We start from the raw sequence: 16,272 nt of genomic DNA, 5'->3' as shown, positions 1-16,272 counted from the left end.
TAGCGCTGTTACTTCACCCGAACAATCATTGTTACTTGATTCCAGTAATCATTCTTACTTGGTCCTAGGAAACATTGTTACTTAGTCCTGATAGACATTGCTGCTTAACTCTAAGTAGCACTGTTACTTGACATCAGCCAGCATCAATACTTAACCTTCAGTAGATGTATTACTTCTGTATAAACATTATTGTTACTTAACCCTCACTAGCACTGTTACTTGATCTCAGTTTTAGTACGACTGCTCCTTCACCTTCAGTAAAAGTTACTTGATCTTAATAACTTCAGTATCACTATTACTCTTCTCTGGTTATCACTGCTACTTGAACTACTGTTTAGTTAAGTAACATTTTTGCTTGGCTTTATTACTTTTCCTGGACCCTGAGTAGCACCGTTACTTGTGTATCACATGTTACTTGAGTCGTAATGTGTGAGTTACGAGTGTTACATATACATAACAGCAGTACAGTCTCACTGGCACACACACGTTTGAGCTCATTTTAATTTCGTGCGGTTTTCTTCTCATTTCGTGTCAGTAATTACTTTCAGTAACCTCAGGTATAACTTAACACTTGTATTATGTGTTTATCATTAGCATTTTCCTGTATCATGCAACACTTGCTAATTACGTAAGCGCTTCAAGTCGCACTTCGAGCGAGTTGACACATGGAGTGTGATCTGTTCGTGGCAGAGTGAGTCGGCCAAGCGGGTCTGGTCCGGCAGAGGCTCAGCGATCACACCCTCCACCTCACACTGCCAGTGGCGCACTGAACTGACTGACTGACTGGACCCCATGTGTCTCGCACCGACCTACGCGCGCTCACCCCAACTCACTTCCTCTGTCTGTCGTCTCTCTCTCTCTCTCTCTCTCTCTCTCTCTCTCTCTCTCTCTCTCTCTCTCTCTCTCTCTCTCTCTCTCTCTCTGATGTAACCTCCCTTGTAATCACCAGGAGACGCAACAGTTGAGGATGATAAATCAAGTTAATTTGTTCCTGTGAGTCTTGCTCGTCCGCGGTTGACTTTATCTTTCTCCCTCCCTCTCCCCCACACATCGCTCACCTCTCCCCTCACTCTTACACCCTCTCAATCCCCCTTTCCGTCCTTACCTCTTCCCCCACCCCCACCAACCTCCACAGCGTCGCTAAGAGGCCTCGACTGCGTCCTCTTTCACGATGACCTGGGACGTCTGTACCATAATCTAAAGATTGCTGGGGTCAGTCAGACCCACAGAACGCTTCCTTCCCTTCCCACACACGGCAAGAGAAAGCCTAACCTAACCTAACATGGGATAAGATAACCTATCCCATGTGGTCGTGATAACAAAGGAGCTCATACTTAACCAAGCTAACATAGGACAAACACCCAGTGTCTTGCATTCACTTGTGGACAGTCGTTATCAGAGAGGATATGCACGGAGATATTAACATAGGAAATCACGTATACTAGACCCCTTATCTTTGGCCTCCCACGTACAGATAACTACAGTGACAGACTCCCACGTACAGATAGCAATACGAGGCGACAGAATTCCATGTACAGATAGCCACACTAGGAGTGGCCCCCACGTACAGATACATAGCCATACTGGGAGTGTCCCCACGTACAGATAGCCACGCTGGGAGTAACTCCCACGTACAGCTAGACGACCACACTGGGAGCGGCCCCCACGTACAGATAGCCACACTGGGAGTAGGAACTCCCACGTACAGCTTGACGACCACACTGGGAGCGGCCCCCACGTACAGATAGCCACACTGGGAGTAGGAACTCCCACGTACAGCTAGACAACACACTGTGAGCGGCCCCCACGTACAGATAGCCACACTGGGAGTAGTAACTCCCACGTACAGCTAGACAACACACTGTGAGCGGCCCCCACCTACAGATAGCCACACTGAGAGTAACTCCCACGTACAGCTAGACAACACACTGTGAGCGGCCCCCACGTACAGATAGCCACACTGGGAGTGGTCCCCACGTACTCGTTACCGCAACAGAAATTTAAAGTGTGAACATTTTTCCCGCAGGTTATGTTAGGTGTGTAATGTAAGACCAACATTACTTCTTGTTATGTCTCTCTTTGTTGCCAGCCTCTCCCACCAACGTCTCGTTATCTTCTCGTGCATGTTGCATGACACCACCACCAACGTCTCGTTATCTGCCGTGTGTACGGAAGTAGTGTATCGTTTCTACGTCTCAGCCTGACCTAACTCTTACCCAGGTCAGGTCTAATTGTATCAACATTCTTGTGTTCTGATTAGAATTTGACGTAATCGTTCAACATTTAAAAGCTTTGTATATAAGACGCTTGACCATATTAACAGATGAGGGTCAAGCAGGAAGGTCAAGCAATCTGTGATCAACAAAGGCACGTGTAGGGTCACCAACGGTAAGGTCAGGTCATGAAGGAGCTCATAGGTTTGTCCACAATATTTGTGATCATGAAAGTGTCTAGTTCATACACGACTTGCTCGCTGTTCAGGTCACTGAGGAATGACAACATGCAATTTTCTGAGCGTGGCTCCAGCTCATAAGGTGGCATCTGTTATGACCCCAGGACCAGCTGTGATAGGGGAGGTGTTGCCCAGGAGCTCTCTCTCTCTCTCTCTCTCTCTCTCTCTCTCTCTCTCTCTCTCTCTCTCTCTCTCTCTCTCTCTCCAGGCGATCCTGCGCTACTTGTAGTGGAAGGGAAACGTGAATTCCCCCTAGAGGAAGACGTTCTGGGCGAGACGTTACTCCCAGTGATACAGCCTCGCTAAAGATGATCTTTCCTTTGCAGTCGTGGTGGAAACTGAACACACACACACACACACACACACACACACACACACACACACACACACACACACACACACATCTCTAGAGAATGGTTGTGAACGAAGGAGGCCATTTCTTTGTCTGCTTGCTAACGTGGGAAACTGTGAACAAGTATAATATATATATATATATATATATATATATATATATATATATATATATATATATATATATATATATATATATATATATATTTTCTCTCAGGGAGAGAATGAGTGAGGAAAGATTGACCAAGAGGATATATGTGTCGGAGGTGGAGGGAACGAGAAGTGGGAGACCAAATTGGAGGTGGAAAGATGGAGTGAAAAAGATTTTGAGTGATCGGGGCCTGAACATGCAGGAGGGTGAAAGGCGGTCAAGGAATAGAGTGAATTGGATCGATGTGGTATACCGGGGTTGACGTGCTGTCAGTGGATTGAATCAGGGCATGTGAAGCGTCTGGGGTAAATCATGGAAAGTTGTGTGGGGCCTGGATGTGGAAAGGGAGCTGTGGTTTCGGGCATTATTGCATGACAGCTAGAGACTGAGTGTGAACGAATGGGCCTTTGTTGTCTTTTCCTAGCGCTACCTCGCACACATGAGGGGGGAGGGGGATGGTATTCCATGTGTGGCGAGGTGGCGATGGGAATGAATAAAGGCAGACAGTGTGAATTGTGTGCATGGGTATATATGTATGTGTCTGTGTGTGTATATATATGTGTACATTGAGATGTATAGGTATGTATATTTGCGTGTGTGGACGTGTATGTATATACATGTGTATGGGGGTGGGTTGGGCCATTTCTTTCGTCTGTTTCCTTGCGCTACCTCGCAAACGCGGGAGACAGCGACAAAGCAAAATAAAAAAAATAAAAAAAAATATATATATATATATATATATATATATATATATATATATATATATATATATATATATATATATATATGTGTGTGTGTGTGTGTCTGTGTGTGTGTGTTTTACTTATTAGCTCGCCATTTTTCACGTCAGCAAGGTAGCGGCAGGAACAGAGGAAGAAAGACCTCATCCGCTCACATCCATTTTCTGGCTGTCATGTAACATGCGCCTCAGCCGCTATCCACAACCAAGCCCCACGGTAGTTTCCTCCGCCTGCTTATATGCCTTGACAGCACGTCGCCTCCTGTATACCACATCCCTGTAATTCACTCTATCCTGATGCACACACATCCTTCTGCCACTCCTGATACCACAGGAGACTGTTCTCAAAATAACCACAGAACTGAGGGACGGATTTCTCCCGTAACTCTTCATACAATGTTGACACAACGTTCACCTGTGACTCTTGGGCCAACCTCCTCCTCCTCTTCCTCCTCCTCCTCCTCCTCTTCCTCATCCTCCTCCTCCTCCTGATCCTCCTCCTCCTCCTCCTCCTCCTCCTCCTCCTCCTCCTCCTCGCTCACGTGATGATGGCAGGGCAGGTGGCTGCCCTCACCTCCGTGATCCAGCTCTGTGAGAGTCGCTTGCCTGGGACCACTCACTGGTCCTTCTCTGAACACGTCACCTACAAACTACCCGGACATTAAGTTTACGAAAGTGTACTTGGGTTATATGACTGTCGGTATTACATTCATTCTGTCAATCTGTTGAATTGATACTACCTATCTTTATGATATTATGTTTGTATAAACTTTATCCTGAACGTGTCAGTCATTGTACTCTATTTGGTCTCATGATTCCCATCCGTGTATTGTAGTTCTCACTAACATCACTTTGACATTAGTAACCGAAGTTCATTATTGACCAGGTTATGACCCTGGTCTTCATAATCCAGCAAAGACCACCGTAAGCCTGGCCATCCGTCATACATAACCACAAGACAGACACACTGACGCCGGAATTGTGTGTGTGCTGAAAGAACTTGTCCAAGAATTTCACTCAAGGGAGCACATCTGAAGACATCAGTTCCTGAATTTCCCATGCATGTCAAGTGAATACTTGCATTCATTTGCACAAATGTGAAAGGGGATGGAAACAGAAATTGCAGGAAACGTGAATTTATAACTTCGGACGCTAAATTGGGAAGACGCGATGCGTCAAACGCTGTGTTGTCTGTGTAATTTGTGGTTCGTTTTTCTTGATAAGGACGTAATGGTGATTTTGTTAGTGGCAGAGGTTCGTCCCAGAACGGCCCGCACGACAGAGAGGTGTGTGGGGAGAGGTGTGTGGGGAGAGGTGTGGAGAGTTACAGTGAGGCAATGAGAGTCATAGGGAGTTGTAGAGATGTATGGGTTGTTACAGAAAGCCGTATACATAGCTAAAGAATCTTATGGATGGTTGTGGCAATTCGTGAGGAGTTGTGGAGAGTTACGGATGCTTGTGGCGATTTATGACGAGTTGTGAAGAGCTGTGGATGAAGTTAGATAGTTATGAATAGCTATGTAAGGTTATGCAGTGCCGTGGAGAGTTACACATGGTCACAGAAAGTTATGGAGACTTGTCAAGAGTTGTGAAGTGCCATGAAATGTCATGGAGTGTTGTAGAGGGTTATAAACACCCATGCAGGGTTATTATGAAGAACTGTGGAAAGTTATGTAAGATTTTAATGTTACCGATAGACATGGATAATTAAAGGGGGTTATTGAGATCCATGAAGACTTATGAAGGGTTATGAAGAGTTGTGGACATTAGTACAGAACCATGAAGACTTGAGAAGAGTTATGGATAGCTGGAATATCAAAAACTGTGCTGGATTGTAGAGAGCAGTGAAGAAATATGGAAAGTTATAAGGGAATAGAGAGTTATAAAGACTTACTGAAAGTTATGAAGTTATGAAGAGTTATAGAAAGTTGAGAAAACATTATGAAGATGTGGAAAGTTAATTTTGGTGTGACCTTCCCACACAATAACCTCTCCAGTGGTGTGACCTCACCAAACAATAACCTCTCCGATGGTGTGACCTTATAAAAATACCTCCAGTGGTGTGACCTTACCACACAATAAACTCTCTGGTGGTGTGACCTTACCACACAACAACTTCTCCAGTGGTGTGACCTTACCACACAACAACTTCTCCAGTGGTGTGACCTTACCACACAAGGACCTCTCCAATGGTGTGACCTACCACACAATGATCCCTCTAATGGTGTGACCTTACCACACAACAACTACTCCAGCGGTGCCACAGTAAGGTTTACTATGCCCCACAATCCTATGATGACCATAATGGTTACCATCTTCTTAGTGGTCATTAACCCGAACCATCAATTAACGCTGACAGAAGATCAGCCAATGTGGGTGTTCTTAAATACCCAGCAGTCGAGTGAATAGCAACTTTCATGTGAGAGTCGCCATCTCTCGCTAGACGGCTCACGTCCGCCCAGTCTTACCCCTTAGCGTAAATTAATAAACATGTCATCAGGATCCCTGTATCCGGCTTCGCTGAATCATTAATAAGATAATTACCGGCCAGGTATCTGGAATGAGCTGCCTTGCCTTGACCCGAGATATAACTCTATCGTTAGATAGGTCATGAGACGCAATAGGGCAAGTAAACCCCTCCAGCTGTCGAGGATGGTCTGCCGAAGCCAGGGTCAACTTCCGGACTCAAAAACCGAGGGAAGCATTAGTTTTCATCAAGTACAGTTTGTTTACTCTCTCTCTCTCTCTCTCTCTCTCTCTCTCTCTCTCTCATACACACCTTTACTTTTTATTCACCCTTAAGACGTGCTATACTTCACTAGCTAAACTATATCTGAGTCACACAGACTCGCTAACTTAACCTGGATTTAGTTTTCCCGCGTCACAGAATGTATGTACACTGTCTGCAGATCTTCCATGCGTGGAATGATTATCATTACGCCTCTAATAGGGAGGTTCCTATGACGTAGACTTGTTTGTAGCCACAGAAGGATCTTAGATTCTTTCGTTTGTGCGTCAGTTCACACGTGACTACATCGATTCCCTCGACCTTGACACGAGTGACGTCATCACGGTTCCCCCCCCACACACGCAGGTCATTATGTTCTGCGAAACGACTTAACGTAAGGCAACTGGCTGGCCATTTTGGTCTTGCAAAAAAAAAAAAAAATCCCTTGTGCCAGTGTTCAGTGCGTCTGACCATGTTTTGTTTTTTAAAGTTTATAGACTGACTGCATTGAGCACAAGCGAGAACATCGCCAGTGTTTTTAACATACATAGATATTTCGTTATCAAGTAGATCACTCACTGTCTTCACTTCGGGCTGAAATCTGGGCAATAAACTTTTTGTAGGTCACAACATCCTGCCCAGCAGGACGCCGGCGTCTGCCAGCGTTCACCTAAAACATTTTCTTGTATCAAAATGATGAAATGGCAACGCTGCACTTTACCAGGGCCTGATACAGACACACTTAGCCAACATGTGAGAATTGTGTCTTCAAATGAAAAATGGTATATTATACCACAGCTCAGTGTGGGCTTGCCTGGTCTTGTCATCTTGATCAGTGGGTGATGACTGCACTGAGTCATGACCCCGAGGGAGACAGGTCAGCTGGGGTCACACAACATACATGAGGAAACCATCTGTAACACGTTTTCCTTAACGACAGATTACCATCTGAGTCATGTCGGGGCTGCCTCATGTACGATAACATGAGACTGATCATGATTTTCTTTGTCTTAACCAATGTTTCGTTTTGAAGCATTATGTTAACATGGGTAGACCTAAGGCGGATGTACGTGAGTGTGAGCAGAGTGTTGATGATAACATCAACACAACCATTTAGGTTTGGTGATGAGGATGTTTACTCCTGTCGTGAAGACGGTGAGGACAGAGAAGCTTATAAAAACTCGTGGAACACAAGAGGGCCTTTATTCAACGTACAGTAGGGCGTGATGCTTCCCGGACAGTAGCTACTGCTGGTGCAGGAGAGGCGAGGCAGGAGTCCCATGATATTGCTTAAGGAGGTGGTGCTGCTGCAGGAGGAAGGAGGTCATGCCTGGTTCTCGTGGTGCTGCTATAGGAGAGAGAAGGCGATGTTGGAGGTCCCTATGGTGTTGCGAGGCCAGAGCGTCTGCAAAACTTGCGTGACCTTCAGGGAGGGCCACGAGACCGAACTGGCCTCTAAAGAGGCTAAGACGTTAAGGTGATCCCAAGGGCGGTTATTAGGCCGAGATGACCAATAGGGAGATTGAGGCTAAGGTAACCAACTGGGAGACCGAGGTGTCATCTAGAGGGGCTGAGAGGTCAAGGTGACCTCCTGAGCTGAGGTAACCTGAAGTCAAGAGAGGGGGAACACCCTCAGGGTAGTGACCAGAGAAGAGATACGTGGGATATAGAGAAGATGGGCAGTGGTGGCAGGTTGTGTGGCCGTCCACGTTGCCTGGTGGCGGCTCCAGGTGGGTTGGCTGGTGGCGCCTCAGACGTAACTACTGTCACGGTCATTATGGCCATCAAGGTCGTCTGCTAACCACTAACCTAAGAAAAAAAAGAAAAATCTAACACATTCTTAAGGTGTTCAGGAAGCGTACACACCTTCAGTATGCATATGGCCCTTGTGGCCACGGGGTCCTGCTGAAGGCCAGCCAATCTTACACAGGACACCATCCACTTTGCGTGATCTACTTCCATATTCCCCGCCTCAGTCTGGGGCTCGCTTCCCCTCACGCCACACATTCCCACAACTCCTTCAGTAAAACTGCCATCCCCTCCTTTGTTCCCGTCCACACACTAATACCAGACTTTACCTCTGGTACATTCTCAAACCATCCTTCGCCATATATATATATATATATATATATATATATATATATATATATATATATATATATATATATATATATATAAATGTTTATGTATATTCAGTTTATCAAGTAGGAGAATAATTTCGAAGTAAACAAGTGAAGTGGAGCGTAGTGTCATTTATACTGAGGTAGTGATGAGGTTTACGTGCCTATTCCAAGGCGGATATTAGATTTGGCAGGGAATGGAAAATGAAACATTGAGAGGAAAAATATAGACTTCTAGAATAAATATGAAACAGAGAACTGAGGACACCGAGGTAAATATTTGATGTAATAGAAAATACGTGAACTAATCCGTAAAAATACATCCCTCAAAGATTTAATGCATTTCTATTGTTTTAATATTACATAAATGTTTTTCAACTATTTCAACAAACGGACAACAACTCCTTTATAGAAAACGAAGCTTGAACTGGGTCTTCAAAAGGTCAGTAAACCAATTTCTGTGGTCGGGTCGGTGGTCTGTGGTCGGGTCGGTGGTCTGTGTTTGGGTCGGTGGTCTGTGGTCTTGACGATGGTCTGTGGTTGGGTCGGTGGTCTGTAATTGGGACGATGGTCTGTGGTGGGGTCGGTGGTCTGTTGTCGGGACGGTGGTCTGTGATCGGTTCGATGGTATGTGGTCGGGACGATGGTTTGTGGTCGGGACTGTGGTTTGTGGTCGGGTCGGTTGCCTATGGTCGGGACGGTGGTCTATGATCTGTGGTCGGGTCGGTGGTCTGTGGTCGGGACGGTGGTATGTGATCGTGTCGTTGGTATGTGGTCGGGACGATGGTCTGTGGTCGGGACGGTGGTCTTTGGGCGGGTCGGTTGCCTGTGGTCGGGACGGTGGTCTACGATCTGTGGTCGGATCGGTGGTCGGTGGTAAAGACATCAAAGTCTGCAGCACCAGATATATTCCTCCTCCGGGAAACTGTTGATGGTTTCGGACCATTTGTACGTGTTACATAGAATATATATAACTTAACCAGGACGAGTCTGGTTCTAACTGACGAGAAATGAGTATAATATATTATTTTCAATTCGGAAGATAAACCTTTTTCTTGCCATTTCTTTACATGCACTAAAGAATATATCTATTTTATTTATATAGTTTCCACCGGTACACAATCCTGACCAAACCCAATACTTCAAATAGGTAAAAACAATATACCAACGTGAAATGAATTGGTATTTGCATGTTATATAGTGAACTGGATTATCTCTGACCGAAAATCGGACCACCGACAATTTTCCAATTTGTATTTTACTCCACTGTCCTCGTTTCCCCACCGGAATTCGTATCCCAAATAAAGAATTCCCAGTCGCCCTGCCCGCTCCAGATCGGGATGCGCACACTTTACGTTATTCAAATGAAGTGTGGTCGTTCCCTCCGTATGGTCGTGTGGTCGTTGCCTGCCGTATGGTCGTGTGGTCGTTGCCTGCCGTATGGTCGTTCCCTCCGTATGGTCGTGTGGTCGTTGCCTGCCGTATGGTCGTGTGGTCGTTCCCTCCGTATGGTCGTGCGGTCGTTCCCTCCGTATGGTCGTGTGGTCGTTCCCTCCGTATGGTCGTGTGGTCGTTGCCTGCCGTATGATCGTGTGGTCGTTGCTTGCCGTATGGTCGTGTGGTCGTTGCTTGCCGTATGATCGTGTGGTCGTTGCTTGCCGTATGGTCGTGTGGTCGTTGTCTGCCGTATGGTCGTGTGGTCGTTGCCTGCCGTATGGTCGTGTGGTCGTTGCTTGCCGTATGATCGTGTGGTCGTTGTCTGCCGTATGGTCGTGTGGTCGTTGCTTGCCGTATGATCGTGTGGTCGTTGCTTGCCGTATGGTCGTGTGGTCGTTGCTTGCCGTATGATCGTGTGGTCGTTGCTTGCCGTATGGTCGTGTGGTCGTTGTCTGCCGTATGGTCGTGTGGTCGTTGCCTGCCGTATGGTCGTGTGGTCGTTGCTTGCCGTATGGTCGTGTGGTCGTTGCCTGCCGTATGGTCGTGTGGTCGTTGCCTGCCGTATGGTCGTGTGGTCGTTGCTTGCCGTATGGTCGTGTGGTCGTTGCTTGCCGTATGATCGTGTGGTCGTTGTCTGCCGTATGGTCGTGTGGTCGTTGTCTGCCGTATGGTCGTGTGGTCGTTGCCTGCCGTATGGTCGTGTGGTCGTTGCCTGCCGTATGGTCGTGTGGTCGTTGCTTGCCGTATGATCGTGTGGTCGTTGTCTGCCGTATGGTCGTGTGGTCGTTGTCTGCCGTATGGTCGTGTGGTCGTTGCTTGCCGTATGGTCGTGTGGTCGTTGCCTGCCGTATGGTCGTGTGGTCGTTGCCTGCCGTATGGTCGTGTGGTCGTTGCTTGCCGTATGATCGTGTGGTCGTTGTCTGCCGTATGGTCGTGTGGTCGTTGTCTGCCGTATGGTCGTGTGGTCGTTGCTTGCCGTATGGTCGTGTGGTCGTTGTCTGCCGTATGGTCGTGTGGTCGTTGCCCCCCGTATGTTGGGCGTCCCTTCAGTCTCCCGTCGTGTCGTGGTGCCCTGAGAGACTGAGCCCAAGACTCATTCTTTACTGAGCCGTTGTCTTGTCGTGTTAGATACACGTCAGCTGTTTCTAAGGTCCGGGTTATGTTACACTCAGACCGGGGTTATGTTACACTCATATCCGGGTTATAGTGGCGTTTGCCCCGTGTTATATTGTTGTGAGTTACGAATTATATTAGTCAACCCAGAGTTATGCTACAGTAATATCCGGGTCACGTCCAGTCAGATCCAGGTTGTATTACACTCAATCCAGCCCAGATTGCGATCAAAGCCGAAGTATATCACAGTCAGTTCAGGCTGTGGTAAAGTCAGAACTGAGTTATATCAAAATCATATTTAGGTTACATTACAGTCAAACCCGGGTTATATTACAGGCAGATCAGGGTTACGGGGCAGTCATTTTCAGTGTATGTTAGAGCCAGGTTTTGTTATAGTCAGTCTCGATTATATTGATCATATCCCGGTTAGATTACATTCAGAACCAGATTACATCGGTCAGATCCAGATTATATCAGTCAAAGCAGATCCGGGTTATATAGGTCAGATCCAGGTTTGTTTCGTAAAGACCGGGTTATGTCAAAGTCATCTCCAGGTTATATTACAGTCGGGGAGTTTTGTGTTAATACGTACGTACGGAATTCATAGCCAAGCCCAAAAGACGCAAGATTTTTGCCTCGTGTTCATCCCCAGCGTAGCTTCTCTCCTGTGTGGAGTCAAACACGTTTTCTTTAACCAGAGTATTCCGCGGTGGTCGAGTTTAACATTTGTAGGAACGTTTTCTTTAAATCATTCGTTCAGTAACATATCTGCCGTCCTTTTCTACTGTTGGAAAAAAAAAAAAAATCTTGGTCGTTATTTTGCAGGAGAAAGAAATAAAGGAAAGTACCCCCCTTCCTAATGGAAGAAAATGGGAGACTGGAATACGAAAATGGGATGTTTTCAGGGGTTGGTGGTGGTGGTGGGAGTAAGCTTCACCTGTGGACACACAAGACTTCTTCAGCTTTACTACACTCCTCCTCCTCCTCCTCCTCCTCCTCCTCTTCCCCTCGCCCCCTACCCACCCGTCCAAGGTCTAGGACCCCCCTCGTACGCAAGACTGGATTTGCAAGGACCTCACAAAGGGGATGAGTGGCTCTGTTGAAGTCTCTCCACGTATTAAAGCAGCGCTTTTTGGGATCCCTGGTATTTGGGAGGAGACCTTTGACTCTCTCTCTCTCTCTCTCTCTCTCTCTCTCTCTCTCTCTCTCTCTCTCTCTCTCTCTCTCTCTCAGTTCATGTTTTAATCCATTTCCTCGCTGCCTCTCATCCCTCTAACTCCGTTTGTTCCCACACCCCTCACAATTTCTACGCTCACTTCCCTCTCCCAATACTCTCTCCCTTTCACCTTCAAACTCGCATCTCTATCATGCTCACATATCCTTTTCCGATATTTCTCCACGTCCATGGAGTCCTGTATCTACGTTTCTCAGTACGTATGATGAGAAAGGTCAATGAGAATGATAAGGACGTGGCAGAAGTGGAGACAAGGAGTATAGTAAGTAAGGTCAGGCATTGTGAGAACTGAGGGATTGTGAGAATGTTGGTGTTCTGAGGTATGTTAAGAGGAGGAGTCTGTGGGGGTGCGTGGTGCTGAGGAAGAGCGTGTAGGGAGTGCGTGGTCTAGAGGATGCGTGTGGTGGGGAGTGCGTGCTGAAGAGGGAGAGTGTGTGGAGGTGCGTGATACAGATAAAGAATGTGTGTGGCAGATGAAGAGTGTGTGTGGGGTGCGTGATGCAACATCTGGTCATAGGTACCGAGGTAGGTACTCATAATCAAACATTACAAGCAAATTTCCTTAAGCAACTGAACGTATCGTTTCTAACCACCTCTCGCAGCCGTACTTACTTGACCTTCGTAACCTCAGCCCTCTGTACTTGACCTTCCTTACCTATCCTAGCCGTGCATGACCTTCCTTACCTATCCTAGCCGTGTTTGACCTTCCTTACGTACCTCTGCCGTGCCTGACCCAGACCAACGTTAAACATGACTCATGTCATCAAGACAACTTTGTGAGGAAATTTGTGGTTTACTATTTAATCAGTTAGTCTGCGCGAGCCCTAGCAACCCTGGCTCAGGGTAAAGCAAACTTCATGCGTCTATACACATCCTGGGAGGAAAAGATATCACGTTTTGACCTGCCAAAATCGCCGTCAATTTTCTACTTCTGTTTACTTCTCTCTTTCTCTCTCTCCCATCCCTTTAATCCTCCCTTCCCCTCTCTTCCCCTTCCATTCCCCTCTCCGTGGTTACCCTGAGGGGGAGGGGTTCTCCTTCATCAATAGTCGAATATTTATAAAAATACCTGGCGATTGTCCGTTCCATGCAGACCGCATCTGTCGTGATTGCCTGCAGGAAGGATGACGAGAGACTCTTGAAGGCCTCTGGAAGTTCCTGGAGGCTCATGGAAACTCTTGAAGCATTCTAAAGACTCCTGAAGGTTTAGAGAAACTCTTGTGGGTTGACGGAAGGTTTCCTAGGCTGATGAACCCCGCTACAGAATTTTGGAAACTTATGGAAACAATTATAGATTTGGGGAGGCTCTTGGAGGCTTATGAAAACTCTGTAACTTTTCACTTTTTTTCTGGAGTCTTGTAGGAGAATATGGAGTCTTTTTTTTGTTGAGTTATGGGTGGTATTGACGATCTTTAAGGTGGAGGTAAGGAAGTTCTTAAAGATTTATAGAGCGTTTGAAACAAAGTTCCTGAAGGGATTAATAAGGCTTTTTGAGTATTATGAAAGCTATCGAATTCTGATCGAGGTCTTTTAAACGCCTACGAGGGAAGGGGATTCAGGAAGCCTTATATTTGATCTTCAGATCCCATGGAAATTACGTACTTACAAACGCTCAGGGTTATCAACTCCTATAAAGTTTATTCAGAGTGTTTGGAGTATCACTGAAGGTTTGTGATAGCCTGTGTAACCTGCTGGTGGAGGCTACTGAAGAAGGCGTGGTCGCCGCTGACCTTGTTTATGGCCTTCATGTCTCTGATGAAAGCCATTGAATCCAACTCTAAAGATCTTCGAAATCTCTCAAGGTTTCCATTGACAGTGTTGAGAGCTTTATAGATTCATGGATATACTTCGAATATTCCTGAAGACTTATGAAAGATTCTTGAGACTTCTGGAAACGTCTCTTCTTTGCCTAAAGTCTCTGAAAAGTATTTTAAAGACCTTGAACGTTCTTAAGGACCCTGAATGTTTTTTATGGACCCTTGAACGTTCCTCAAGACCCTGAACGTTCTTAAAGACACTGAAACGTTGTTAGTTAGAGTGAGAGAAGTAGAGAGACCTCTGGTGGCGACTGCCATTACCATGGCGTCGACCAGACCAGGGAAGTTCGTTTGGTAATTTTACGTTTTTGAGGTGAGGTCACAACACAGCAAGGGTCACGGTCGAAACCCCGGAAGTTTGGTGTAGTCTGAGGACCGGACATGGCAAGGGGTTATTGGTGTTACCTTGTAACACCTCAGAGGCTTATTTCTGGGTCAGTTTACAACTCAAGGTGAAGTATGATGTGACAGAGCTGATGTGCTCTGAGAATACGACACAACACGCTGCCCAGTGGTGTGTGTGTGTGTGTGTGTGTGAACAATGACATTGAAAGTCTTGGTGTCAAGGATCGAGTCATACTCCTGTAGTTTTATGCTGTGCGCTGAAAACATACGACATTTTTTGGAAATGTCGGATGTCCGTTCGTCATGAAACCAATATTGCTGTGATGTCCACACAGACACACACACACACACACACGCACACACATACACACGCACACGCACACACATACACACACACACACACACACACACACACACACACAAACCACTGAATGATGCGTCTGAATGTGGACCCCATACAGAACTTTAAGAGGTTATATGATACCAGAGAATGTTCAAGGGCTGGGGGCCTCACGAGTGTAGAACTCCCTCCCCGTACTGTATGAACAGATAATTACATATAGACTTGGTGTTCATCCAGTTAGTACTTTCCCCCAGCTTGAGGCCTACACTACACAGATACCTCTCTCTCTCTCTCTCTCTCTCTCTCTCTCTCTCTCTCTCTCTCTCTCTCTCTCTCTCTCTCAAACAACCCATGACCACCAGGTATCCCATCGTCCCCCGTAAATATCAGAGGAAATTTGATAACTTGGGTAAATATTGAGTTTAGAGGAACTATCAAGGTCTCTCGTAGGGGCTTGGAGGAGAGCGTCGGGGGTGGGGTGAGAGTGAGAGGAAGGGGAGAATGGTGGGTATGAGTGGCGAGGGAGGGAGATGGGAGAGGAAATGAGGGACAAGGGGCAGAAGAGGGGGACCTCGTTTCCCCCAACCACAGACTTTGTCTACTATGTGTGTGATGACAGTCCGGGACGCCAGCTGGGTTAGTTGAGCAGGACGCCAGCTGGGTTGGTTGAGCGGGACGCCAGCTGGGTTGGATGAGCAGGACGCCAACTGGGTTAGTTCAGCAGGACGCCTGCTGGGTTGGCTGAGCAGGACACCAGCTGGTTTGGTTGAGCAGGACGCCAGCTGGGTTGGTTAGGTAGGAGGCCAGCTGGGTTGGTTGAGCAGGACACCAGCTGGGTTGGTTAAGCAGTACGCCAGCTGGTTTGGTTGAGCAGAACGCCAGCTGGGTTAATTCAGGTGGACGCCAGCTGGGTTAATTCAGCAAGACGCCAGATATTTGGTCTCACGTATCTCCGTAGTTTTCACTCTCTCCATCATCTTAACCTTTCATTCTTCATCTATCTTCAACTCTAACCTTTCCATACAAAACTTCCCGTCAACTCCTGTTCTCAGAGCCCTGGTCTCTCTAGCCTTGGTCAACTATCAGGCGTTACTCAGTAGCTCCAGGTTCTCTCCACCCTCCCACTCTGACCCTACCACACATCTCAAACTTTGTCCTATTCTTCTTCTTTCCTCGTCTCCTTAACCACTTCTTCCTTCCTGCCTTTTTCCCACTTTTTTTTTTTTTAACTCCGCTTCTTTTACGACCCCCTGGCCCTCCCCACCTCCCTCAGGGCGTCAGGCTCCTCCCACAGGCCGCCCCGGGGCTAGATGCCCCAGGGATATTTACCCTCCCGAGTTCTTCTTCACTGGAGAATTATAAACAAATATGGAGAAGACCCGTCCATGGTGGGGTCCCCCGCACGGATCAGGAAACATACAGTCTCCAACAACAACGCTTTC

General features: G+C 46.8%; 2 protein-coding genes across 2 annotated transcripts in view; one reads left to right on the top strand and one right to left on the bottom strand.

The window, feature by feature from the left end:
- LOC139749320 (serine/threonine-protein kinase 32B) overlaps window positions 1–777 on the bottom strand; it is a 204,515-nt gene extending 203,738 nt beyond the window's left edge. The window contains exon 1 of the mRNA XM_071663046.1: window positions 629–777. The gene's annotated coding sequence lies outside the window, so the exon portion shown is untranslated. The remainder of the gene's footprint in view (window positions 1–628) is intronic.
- LOC139749512 (serine/threonine-protein phosphatase PP1-beta catalytic subunit) overlaps window positions 1–16,272 on the top strand; it is a 269,037-nt gene that overhangs the window by 96,391 nt on the left and 156,374 nt on the right. The gene's annotated exons all lie outside the window — the stretch shown is intronic.

Source organism: Panulirus ornatus, chromosome 7 (genome assembly GCF_036320965.1).
Source record: "Panulirus ornatus isolate Po-2019 chromosome 7, ASM3632096v1, whole genome shotgun sequence".
Taxonomy (NCBI): domain Eukaryota; kingdom Metazoa; phylum Arthropoda; class Malacostraca; order Decapoda; family Palinuridae; genus Panulirus; species Panulirus ornatus.
Note: the sequence above shows the minus strand (reverse complement) of the source record. Positions and strands in the feature narration are given on the sequence as shown.